This window comes from Emydura macquarii, unplaced genomic scaffold, assembly GCF_026122565.2.
Source record: "Emydura macquarii macquarii isolate MOO-44397 ecotype Brisbane River unplaced genomic scaffold, CSIRO-AGI_Emac_v2 contig_3320, whole genome shotgun sequence".
In the NCBI taxonomy this organism is placed as follows: Eukaryota; Metazoa; Chordata; order Testudines; family Chelidae; genus Emydura; species Emydura macquarii.
The window spans coordinates 73544-83870 of record NW_027133457.1 but is presented as its reverse complement, the minus strand read 5'-3'; the positions used below and the strand labels follow the sequence as shown (position 1 = coordinate 83870).

Genomic DNA, 10327 nt, shown 5'->3' with positions numbered 1-10327 from the left:
CGAAGAGCAACGGGAATGAATGGCAGGGCCTGGCCAATAACCTACCAGGGACCTTCCCCGCCAGCCACTGGCAATTCTCTAGGGATGAAATTCACCCCTTTGCACAGGGACCAGCACAAGGGCCTGTCCAGCGACTGAGCACCAGCTGTGACATTATCCTGCCCGTGCAGCACGGTCCCTTCTCATCGCACTAAGCAATCGTGCTCCACAATTCTTCCCAGCCACACAGCCCAGCACAGAGACTTTCCCGACGCAGCTTTGCACACTTGGTTTGCAGACCAGTTCTGCAGATTGCCAGGAACAAGGGATGGTTCAGTGATGTCAGGGGCTGCTAGGTTCTAACATTGACACCAACATCCACAGTGGGATGAGGTGGAGAGACATGATAGATAGATAGAGAGAGATACATAGGTGTAATTGGCAGTATTATAAGTTCGAAGAGTTATTACATATCTATAAATACTCAAAGGGAACCTCCTGTGCTAACATTCAACCCTCAGATCTCCCCGACACTGGGTTTAAACTCGACACAGTGTCACACTCCTGCGAGATCTCCCCTTTTATTGTCCCCACCCCTTGTCCCATGCAAATGAGCCGCCCGGGGCCCTGTTCATAGCCCAGTGGCAGGCCGCTCACACCGCTCAGAGCCAGCTCAGCTTCCCAGCCCGCCCAGGGAACCAGCCCGCCAGCTGCAGATATGGCCCCCAGCCTGGTCCTCGCCTTCCTCCTGCTGCTCCCAGCGGGTAAGGGCGGGATCTGGGCTCCCACCACGTTCTCTAATATCCACACCTCTAGGAATCACTGCAATATTTCCCTTTGTTTCTCCCCTCTGCAGGTGTCTATTCCCAGGTTAGCCTGGTGGAGTCCGGAGGGGGAGTGAAGAAGCCCGGAGAGACCCTCAAACTGACCTGTGCCGTGTCCGGATTCTCTCTCACTAGCTACCATGTGCACTGGGTCCGCCAGCCAGCGGGGAAAGGGCTGGAATGGGTCGGAGGTATCTGGAGTGGTGGAAGCACTGACTATAACGATGCTCTGAAAAGTCGCCTCACCATCACCAGAGACACCTCCAAGAGCCAAGTGTACCTGCAACCCGCAGACACCTCCATGTATTACTGTGCTGGAGAGACACAGTGAGGGGAAACCTACCCGAGCCAGCACTAAAACTAGCCTTGCGGAGAGCCAGCCTGCCTGTAAGAGCCGCCCAGAGCAGCAGCTGCCCACACAATCTGCTTTCTGCTTGGTTGGTTGTTTGCTTTCTGCAGATGGCACAGCAAATTACCCCGCCTCACCCAAAGTCTCACAGTCTAAATAACACAGCTGAGAAGGGAACCCAGGAGTCCTGCCTCCCAGGGCCCCGCTCCACCCGTTTATCTGTCATTCTGCTAAGAAGTGAAAGAAGAAAACCCCCAGGGATATTCACAGCTAGACTCACGCCATAGCAAATGGATTATTCTTCCCTCCCCTGGCTGGGAAAATACACAAGGAGCCTCTTTGTACTGGTGTCTCCCATAGACACGAGAGCCCGACTCTCACAGCACAGCTGGGAACACAACCCGGCCTCTGTGTCGTGGAGGACAAAGACTGAGTCACTGGCCACAGAGCCCCTTGATTCAGAGCCAGGAGCCAACAAGTGACTCTGGCTCGATGCCTGTGAGGTGCTGAGGGGGCTAAATCTCTTCCCCCAAAACCCACTGTTAATTCTCCGTGGGTGAAACTTCTCCCAGGTTCCCGGGACCTCGCACAAGACCCGGTGCCGCTACCAAGCCCCACCTAAACATGACGTGTCCTTTTAATATTTCACAGGCCTTGTCCAGCCAGCTTCTCTCTTTTCACAGCATTGCCCCGGAGCTGTTGCCGTTTGTGACTCCCACATTCAGCCTCATCGAACCAATTCATAATCAAACAAATGTTCCCAGAGATCCACTGTAGGTGTGCACTTGACTGCCTCGGCTGGAACTTCACCTCCACACACAAGGCATTGGTCACCCACAGGCATTTCTCAAACCCAGACCGATGCTGAGAGATGAACAATCCGGATTCTCATCTGCGGCCCATTTTTAACCTCCATAAAGTGCATGGGACATTGGTCTTTTTTGATGGACAGCACCTCCTACACTTGAACCGGGGCAGGTTCATCTCCCATTACTAGAGTGGACGTCAGCTAATATGTAGAATAGGCGGAGAAGTGCAATTTACCAGGTGACCACAGCCACCATTTAAATGAACTGCGGATGAATATTCTACGGGAACAGGTCAAACATTTCACAGGCTGAATTGTATTCATCTCCGCTGAGCCTAGGTACACAGACAATCAAGGTCACGTTACAAGCAGCTCCCTGGCTTAGAGCAAGGGGCTGAATTAGAGAAGAATATTGCACACCGTGTATCTCTGCTGCAGAGAAAGACAGGGAGATTTTTCAGAGGCACTAACACAGGTTTGGGGTGCTTAACGGCCATTCACTTTCCACGGGACCTGGGTACCAAACGGCCCTTTGTAAATCCCTCCCCCTCCGCTGAGAAAGTTACAATTCCAGCATTTAAAAGGTAACATTTTCTTCTTCCTGTGTGTGCTTCCTCATATTAAAATAGACACTTTCCCCACGTGGTTTTAGTTCTCTCGCAGCCTGGGTGTTCGGCTTGGGTTCCCACCTGGCGATATCTCCTCCTCAGAAAATGCCGCACCCCCAAACTCTGAGAACAAAACCCTTCCAAGGCGTCTCAGGCTGACCGAAGGCAAAACTGAGGCCGTTAAAAGACCTCGTTGTTCTGGAAAACCTTGGCCAGAAAGCACCATGGGAAAACTTGCATTAGCAGGACAGTGGCCCCGCAGCTCTCGGGTCAGGACAATGCGGATTCCCTGGTTAAGTACCAGGCGGTGTATTAAGAATAAAGCCGCCCCGCCCTTGGTGTCACTCGCCTGCCTGCGCTCGGATCTCGGGAGTTCGAGTCGCTCGGGGATGGGTTTATCAGCCCGTTACTAAAAGCAGGATATGCAAATAGGGGTACTTAGCTCTGGGCTTAAACCCTGCATTGCCCAGCCCCAGCCTCACCCGCGCTGAGCCACCCCTAGACCTTTGTGGGTGCGGGCAGTGGGAGAGGGAAATCCAGAGTAAAGCCCCGACCCAGGCGGAGAAATGAGACTGTGGCTCCCTCTCCTCCTAGCTCTGGCAGGGCTCACAGGTGATTTTCCATCCCCCCACCCAAATAATGGAGGCTCCTGAGATTTCTTCTCACTCAGAATCTGCTGGTTCTTAACGTGTCTTGGTTTGCAGGTGCCCAGTCCCAGGTGCAGCTGGTGGAGTCCGGCGGGGTGTGAAAAAGCTCGGAGACTCTCTGCGCCTCTCCTGCAAAGCCTCCGGCTTCACCTTCAGCAGCTCCTGGATGGGCTGGGTCCGCCCGGCTCCGGGAAGGGGCTGGACTGGGTCTCGGGAATTGGCGGCGGGGGCAGCACCTATTACCCGCACTCGGTAAGGGGTCGCTTCATCATCTCCAAAGACACCGCCCGCGACCTGCTGTACTTGCAAATGACCGGCCTGAGACCCGAGGACAGCGCCGTGTATTCCTGTGCCAGGGAGTCACACAGCCGGGCAGGTCTGCCAAAAACCGTCCCCGGCTGCGGCTCCAGAAGGATTTCCCGGGTGGGAGGCGCGCAGGCTCCGAACTACTAAGCGAAGCTGAAACCCAGGGACCGAGAGAAAAGGAGGCAGTTTGTTCAGTGTCCGTGCCGGGGAACAGGCAGGCGTGACCCAGAAATATTGCAGTGGCACTAGACAGCAGCTGCTGTGTTCTCTCTCTCACACACACACACACACACACACACACGCTTTCTCGCCTTTGATAAACCAGGCACAGTGTGCATATCCATGGCCTGGCCTGTTCACTTTTCCCTCTGTTTCGCCAGTCACTGAATGTTCAGGGGCAGCTTTTATCGGGTTTCACTGGACCTTTAATAAAACCCGAAATAAAACACACCTCACAGAGCCAGCTCGGCAGCTGTTGTACACTGCGGAGCCCCATTGATTTCAACAACCTTACCCCCATCCACAAAAGCGGAGGATCTGACACATTTATTCAAACAGGAAAATAAACACATTATTTAGCCCAGGGGCCCTGTTTATACATGAAGATGCGGGTGGAAGACCCCCAGAAGTACCTTTGGAAATGCCATCAATATTTAAAAGGCGACCTTGACCCAAACTCCCCGCCTCTGCCTATGGTGCGAATACAGACTTAGAAAGAGAAATCAGTTTTCACAAAACACTGCCCCCCCCATTCACAGAGATCATCATCTTCCTCTCCCTTATTCTCTCGGGATAGAGTTTTATCTCTAAAGGCCTGAGCCAAAATCCACTGAAACCAGTCGGGGTATCTTTCCTATGAGTACAGGAGTCTTTGGAATCAAGCTAGGAATAGGAGCTCTCTCAAGGAGATCGTTAATTTCTCCATTAGACAAACTATACTCAGGATCCCACTATGCTGTGCGGGGCGCTGTACAAATATTCTGCCTCTGTCTGACTCCCAGAGCAAATCTGTCAGTTTACACCATGAAGAGAAAGTTTGTGACTCTTATAAGGGAGACGATATGCAAATCGGGGTGACAGTTTCCTGTTTAAATCTGTCTCTCTCAGTGCAGCCTGGGCAGAGAGAGACCATCTCCAACCCCCTGTCTGTGCAGTTACCAGCCAACCTCCCCCTGAGAACTTCCCTTCCCACACTTGGGAAAATGAGACTTCGGCTCCATTTCGTTCTCGTTGTAGCTGCTTTGGAAGGTATTTTCCAACCTAAACGCCCCACACAGCAGCTCAATATTGTACATTCGCTACGTTGATACTAATATTTCTATCGCGTCTTTATTGCCAGGTGCCCGCTCCCAGGTGCAACTGGTGGAGTCCGGCGGGGACGTGAAAAAGCCCGGAGACTCTCTCCGCCTCTCCTGCAAAGCCTCCAGCTTCACCTTCAGCGGCTACAGTCTGCACTGGGTCCGCCAGGCTCCCGGGAAGGGGCCCGAGTGGCTCTCACGTATTTTCGACGACGGCAGTGCTGTGAACTACGCCGACACAGCGAAAGGGCGAGTCACCATCTCCAGGGATAACGCCAAGAACTTGGTCTATCTGCAGATGCGCAGCCTGAGGCCGGAGGACACGGGCCGCTATTACTGTGCGAGAGACACAGTGAGAAGAAACTCCTACAAAACCCAGTGTGCAGGATCCCCCTTCTCCCGTGCGGGGCAGCACTTCCACACACTCCGCAGCTCTGCGGACAGGCAGGAGAACAGGCCTGGGGACCGGGGGGGCGGGGGGGAACAAAGATCCGATCTCGGGTTTTAACCCTGCAGTTGCTGCCAATGTCCCCCCTGGCAGCACAAAATCCCGCGGGGCCGGGGCTGCAGATCTTCACTCGGCTGCTGAATAAATCCCACGCAGCTCACCTGCGGGACAGGGCGCAGGGCTGTGATTTTCAAAGCAGCACCCTGATTTTAAGTCACCCCAACTCCCCTCTGAAAATCACAGTCCAGACTCTCAGCGGGTGTCAAGGGGCGGAGCCACGGATCCAGCCCATAATACTCTGCCACAATTAACTATAGTAACCATGGAGCTAAAGGAACCCACCTTCACCGACCGAGCCTTGGCACCTCTACAAGGCCAGCCAGGTGAGCGGGGTTCTAGATCCGAGCCCAGCAGGGTTCTCCGGAGGCGCTTCGGCGGAAGCAGAGCCCCGCTGGCGATGGGCTGGGGGCTCCAGGGTTACACCGCGTAGGGATGGGGGAACTGCCTGGCAGGACCAAAGGGTGAGGGTCTCTTAAACCCAGCCCGGATTCAAATCCCTTTTCAGTCTTATTTTTGCAGGAAAGGAAAGGATCCTGCTCTCTGATTCCCGCCCAGAACAAAGGTTAAGATAATTCAGGAAATAAGGTGGTCTCCTTTCTCAGGAGGAGGCTGTGCAACCGCGGCTGTTTGCTGTTTATATCCGTCTCTCTCGGTCTCTGCACCCGAGACACAATCCCCAGCCCCCCGTGTCTGTGCACTGACCAGCCAGTCCCTCTGAGCACCTCCCCTCCCCCTGCAACACCAGGGAAAATGGCCCTTCCCTTCCGTTTGTGTGTCTTTCTGGCAGCTCTGGAAGGAGACTGGGATACGGCTCCCCCTCGACGCACTGGACAGACAAGACAATGCTACGTTCTCGCCCTAGGCCTGGATTCACACAGGTGCCGGGTTAGAAGATCAGGGTGGCACTGCCTATCTGTCAGGCACCTAGACAATCCCAGGAACAATGTATGACCGTCCGCAAAGCTGAGATTGGAGCCTGAACTCCTGGAGAAACAGGCACCTAAGAACAGGATTCACAAAAGCCAGCACACTAGGCAGGGCCGTCGAAGCTCACCAGTGGGAAATGCACAGGAGAGGTTTGTCCTGAACTCCCTTCCTCTGCCAGAGATCGGCACTTCAGTCTGGGCAGCAGGATACACGTCACCCTGCTTGCAATTCCTGAATGGGAAAGGAATCTCCCCCTGCAGCCAGGCATCTGACCTGCCCCCTGGCACCATGCATCACACAAAACAGAGAAGCAGGAGGAGGTGGCACCCACCTTATGACATTTAGAACCCCTAAGCCGAGATGGGGGAAAAACAGACTTCACCCCCCCCCCCCCCGCCACCCACCTTCTGCTTGATAAAGAGAAAGGATTTGAACAGGGGTCTGCTACTCACTGCCTTACGGGGTACACTGAGGTGGGTCTCACTCCATCTCTTGTGCTGAAGATGTTTCACTCTGGATAAATAATGAAAGCGAAATTTATGTGGAGGACTGGACTCTGGGTCCCCTCTCTCCTCTGGTGGTGCTCTAACCACCAGGCTACCCAGTGTGGCGAGGGCAGCCTGTTCTGCCCTTCTGTGGGTCCTGTGTCCTTTTCAGCTATGCAGCTAGGTGGGAGCAAGGGGGGCTCACTCTCACCCTCTACTCAAGCCCTGACCCAGGGACCCTGTGAGGAGCAGCATCAAGCTGCTTAGTCCATGAACTACGACCTTCCCCAGGTCACCTCTCCTTGGCCCCACTGCATGTGATCACTTCCTAGAACCGGCGGGGGGAGGGTCCTCCCTCAGGCCTCTCTGCCTAGGATCCCTGGCCATGCCCAGACAGGCTTTCCCTTCACTCTGGTACCTTTTGGGTTGTGGTAGCAACTGCACCAAGCCATAGAGCAGAACAAAGCAACTCCTTCTTTTAACTCCCTTTCAATTTCTGCCAGCGGCCTGCCAGGGAGGCTTTTAACTGCTGGGGCCAGCTCCTTGATTGGCTTCAGCTGGCCTAATTGCCCTGGAGTGGCCCCAGCTGAATCACCCGGGAACAAGGATTTGTTGATCCTGGGGCTAATATAGATATCCTGGAACTAAATGGCCAATGGGATGTTCTCATCAACATGCAATGGAGGTGGGGTGGGGAAAACAAACTCGGTCTGTGAAAACACCCCTTGTCTCCATTGTGGCATGCTCCTTCGACTTTATCTTTATATTCCAGGCCGTTATTTTGCTCTCATTGTGGACACACAAAAACCTTGTTTGACTGGATCATTTCAAGGTTTTTCTTTTCTCATTGTAAAACCAAGGACGATTTTATCACTGTTTTGTATGTCGCTGTTACAGGTAGAGCCATTTCTGTCCATGTAGGGATAAATTACTCCATAAAACATTGATCCTAGATAGTTTTCCCGTCAAGTAAAGCATCTTGTTGTTTAAATAAACTTCTTGTTTCAAATAATAATAAAAAACAACCTACTCTCCTGTAGCCTCCAGGTCTGGCCCTGTCACCCCAGCCATGCTCATTCTCTGCCCCCCAGTACTGGATACTCTCCAATTTATGATGAAATGATCATCGACTCTGTGCTGGGCGCTGCACACACACATGGTGTGGGACTCTCTGAATCTCTCTCTCTGAGTCCCTGCAGAAGTAATGCCCAGCACTGACAGAAGGAGAGTGTTTCTCTTATAAAGAAGGGGATATGCAAATGCAGGTGAGAGATTCCAGTTTAAATCTCCGGCGCTCTCTCTTTCTCTGCCCAGCCTTCACCCGCAGAGACATTCCCCGGGGTCTGTGCAGCGACCAGCCAACCCCCCTGAGAACTTCTCCCTCCAACACCAGGGAAAATGAGACTTTGGCTTCCCTTAGTTTTCCTTCTAGCATCTTTCGCAGGTAATTAACCCCACTCAGTGCGCTGGGAGACAGAAAGTGATATTGCTCCAGCTACAATGGATATGAATTGAAGTATTATTGTATTCCCAGGTGCCCGGTCCCAGGTGCAGCTGGTGGAGTCCGGAGGGGATGTGAAAAAGCCCGGAGACTCTCTGCGCCTCTCCTGCAAAGCCTCCGGGTTCACCTTCACCAGCTACAGTATGAACTGGGTCCGACAGGCTCCCGGGGAAGCGCTAGAATGGGTGGCTCACATAAGATACGATGGCAGTGTTACCTACTACCTTGATTCGGTGAAAGGCCAATTCACCATCTCCAGGGATAACTCCAACAACCTGCTGTACCTGCAAATGACCGGCCTGAGATCCGAGGACACCGCCCGCTATTACTGTGCAAGACACACAGTGACACGGATCCTATCTCTGCTAATGCAAAAATCCAGGTTGCAGAGTCCACGCGCCACGTGGGGGCAGCAGAGACCTAAACCACAGGGCCTGGGGCACAGAAATGACAACGGGCATCCAGTCGAATACAATACAAATCTGCCTCCAGGCTTTATCTATTATATTCTTAAGCAATGTCACCTGTTTCTACACAATGTCCCTCTGGGTCTGTGGTGCGGACACCACCTCAGCAGAGCTCACAGGTGATTTACTCCCCGTCAAGAGCAGAGGATCCCCAGGTTTCTTCTTAGACAGAATCACCTCATACCTGACATGTCCTGATCTGCAGGTGCAGCTGGCGGAGTCCGTGGGGGTGTGTGTCTGTGTGAAAAGCTCGGAGACTCTCTCCGCCTCTCCTACAAGGCCTCCGGCTTCTCCTTCATCAACTGCTGGGTGTCCTGCATCCTTCAGGCTCCCGTGTCTGGTTTAGAATGATTCTTCCCCACAGACATCTCCGGGGGTGGCACATATTACCCTGATTGAGAGAAGGGCGATTTTAATTTACCATCTCCAGGGACAGCTACAGAGACGTGCTGCGTTTCCACGTCAACATCTTGAGCCGCGAGGACACCACCTGGTTTTGATGAGAGAGACTGAAGCGACACACGTGCCTCTGAGTGGGTGTTCTCCTTTTGGGGCACCCAAGCTCTGCTAAAGATCAGGAGCTTCAGAGTGAGAACACATTCAGAACTAGGCATCCTATTTCCTCGCCTTTAGTAGCGCTCCCCACTCTCACATCCATCACTCTCACCAGGAATTAGGATGCTCTAAATGAACCATTCAGTCATTTGAACACAGCGGTATCGTTCTTCCTCTCACCAGAGTGACAAGAAGCTGCAGCTCCCTCACTAACTTCATTCCCAATTGATTTTGCAATTCCAAACTTTATTCACTTGCCGAGTGGCCAGCACGGGGCAGAATGTTGCAATGCATCCAACTTTTGGGGTTTCTGGGAAGGAACCACACACACTGCTCCCAGCAATGAGAGTTCTTTGTCCGAGATTTAGGGAGATGCAAATGTAACCTCACTAACATTTGTTTACATAGGAGGACAAATATCAGAATGGTGAGTCATGGGTCATGGATAAAATTATGGATATGGGCATTTTTCAGCTTTCCAGGCCTACCGTTATAATTCCAACCTAACCTGAAAAGAGAGGATAATTGCTCACGCTTTCTGGTTCCAGTAATCACAGATTTTATAATTTCCATCTGTTCTGCTTTTGCTCCCTGGGCATATATTCTTCTCCCACACATTATGAGCGAAAGGCCTCTAAAGACAGTGGAAATATGTCCCTCGACCTAAGTCGATTTAAGAGTAATTCCTAGAAATCAATGCCCGGCGATTCACATCGTTGTCTCATTTCTGCTGTGATACGAAAGTAAATCAGGACCCCAGCACAATGTTCTAGGTGCTGCACAAACACACACTGAGGAATAAGTACACTCCTTCTACCGCAGACTGAATGAAACTAATTCAGGTCATTGAGAGAGGGAGTTTGTATCTCTCTTATAAGGAGCAGGATATGCAAATGAAGGTGGTAGTTTCCTGTTTAAATCTGACCCTCTCTCTGCCCAGGCTGCAGGGGGAGAGACAATCTGCAGCCCCCAGTGTCTGTGCAGTTACCAGCCACCTCTCCCCTCCAACACCAGGGAAAATGAGACTTTCCGTCCATTTCGTTTTCATTATGGCCGCTTTGCAAG

At 52.5% G+C, this 10327-nt stretch overlaps 1 long non-coding RNA gene across 2 annotated transcripts; it reads right to left on the bottom strand.

Annotated features, from left to right (window-relative positions):
• Nucleotides 1-4066: 4066 nt before the first annotated feature.
• LOC137143324 (uncharacterized) lies at nucleotides 4067-7207 on the bottom strand. Of its 2 annotated transcripts, XR_010917149.1 has the most exons (3): nucleotides 6707-7207; nucleotides 5610-5772; nucleotides 4067-5155 (listed from the first exon to the last, which is right to left on the bottom strand). It is a non-coding gene; the product is annotated as an uncharacterized lncRNA (long non-coding RNA). The 2 variants fall into 2 exon arrangements; XR_010917148.1 differs by lacking the exon at nucleotides 5610-5772.
• Nucleotides 7208-10327: the final 3120 nt, after the last annotated feature.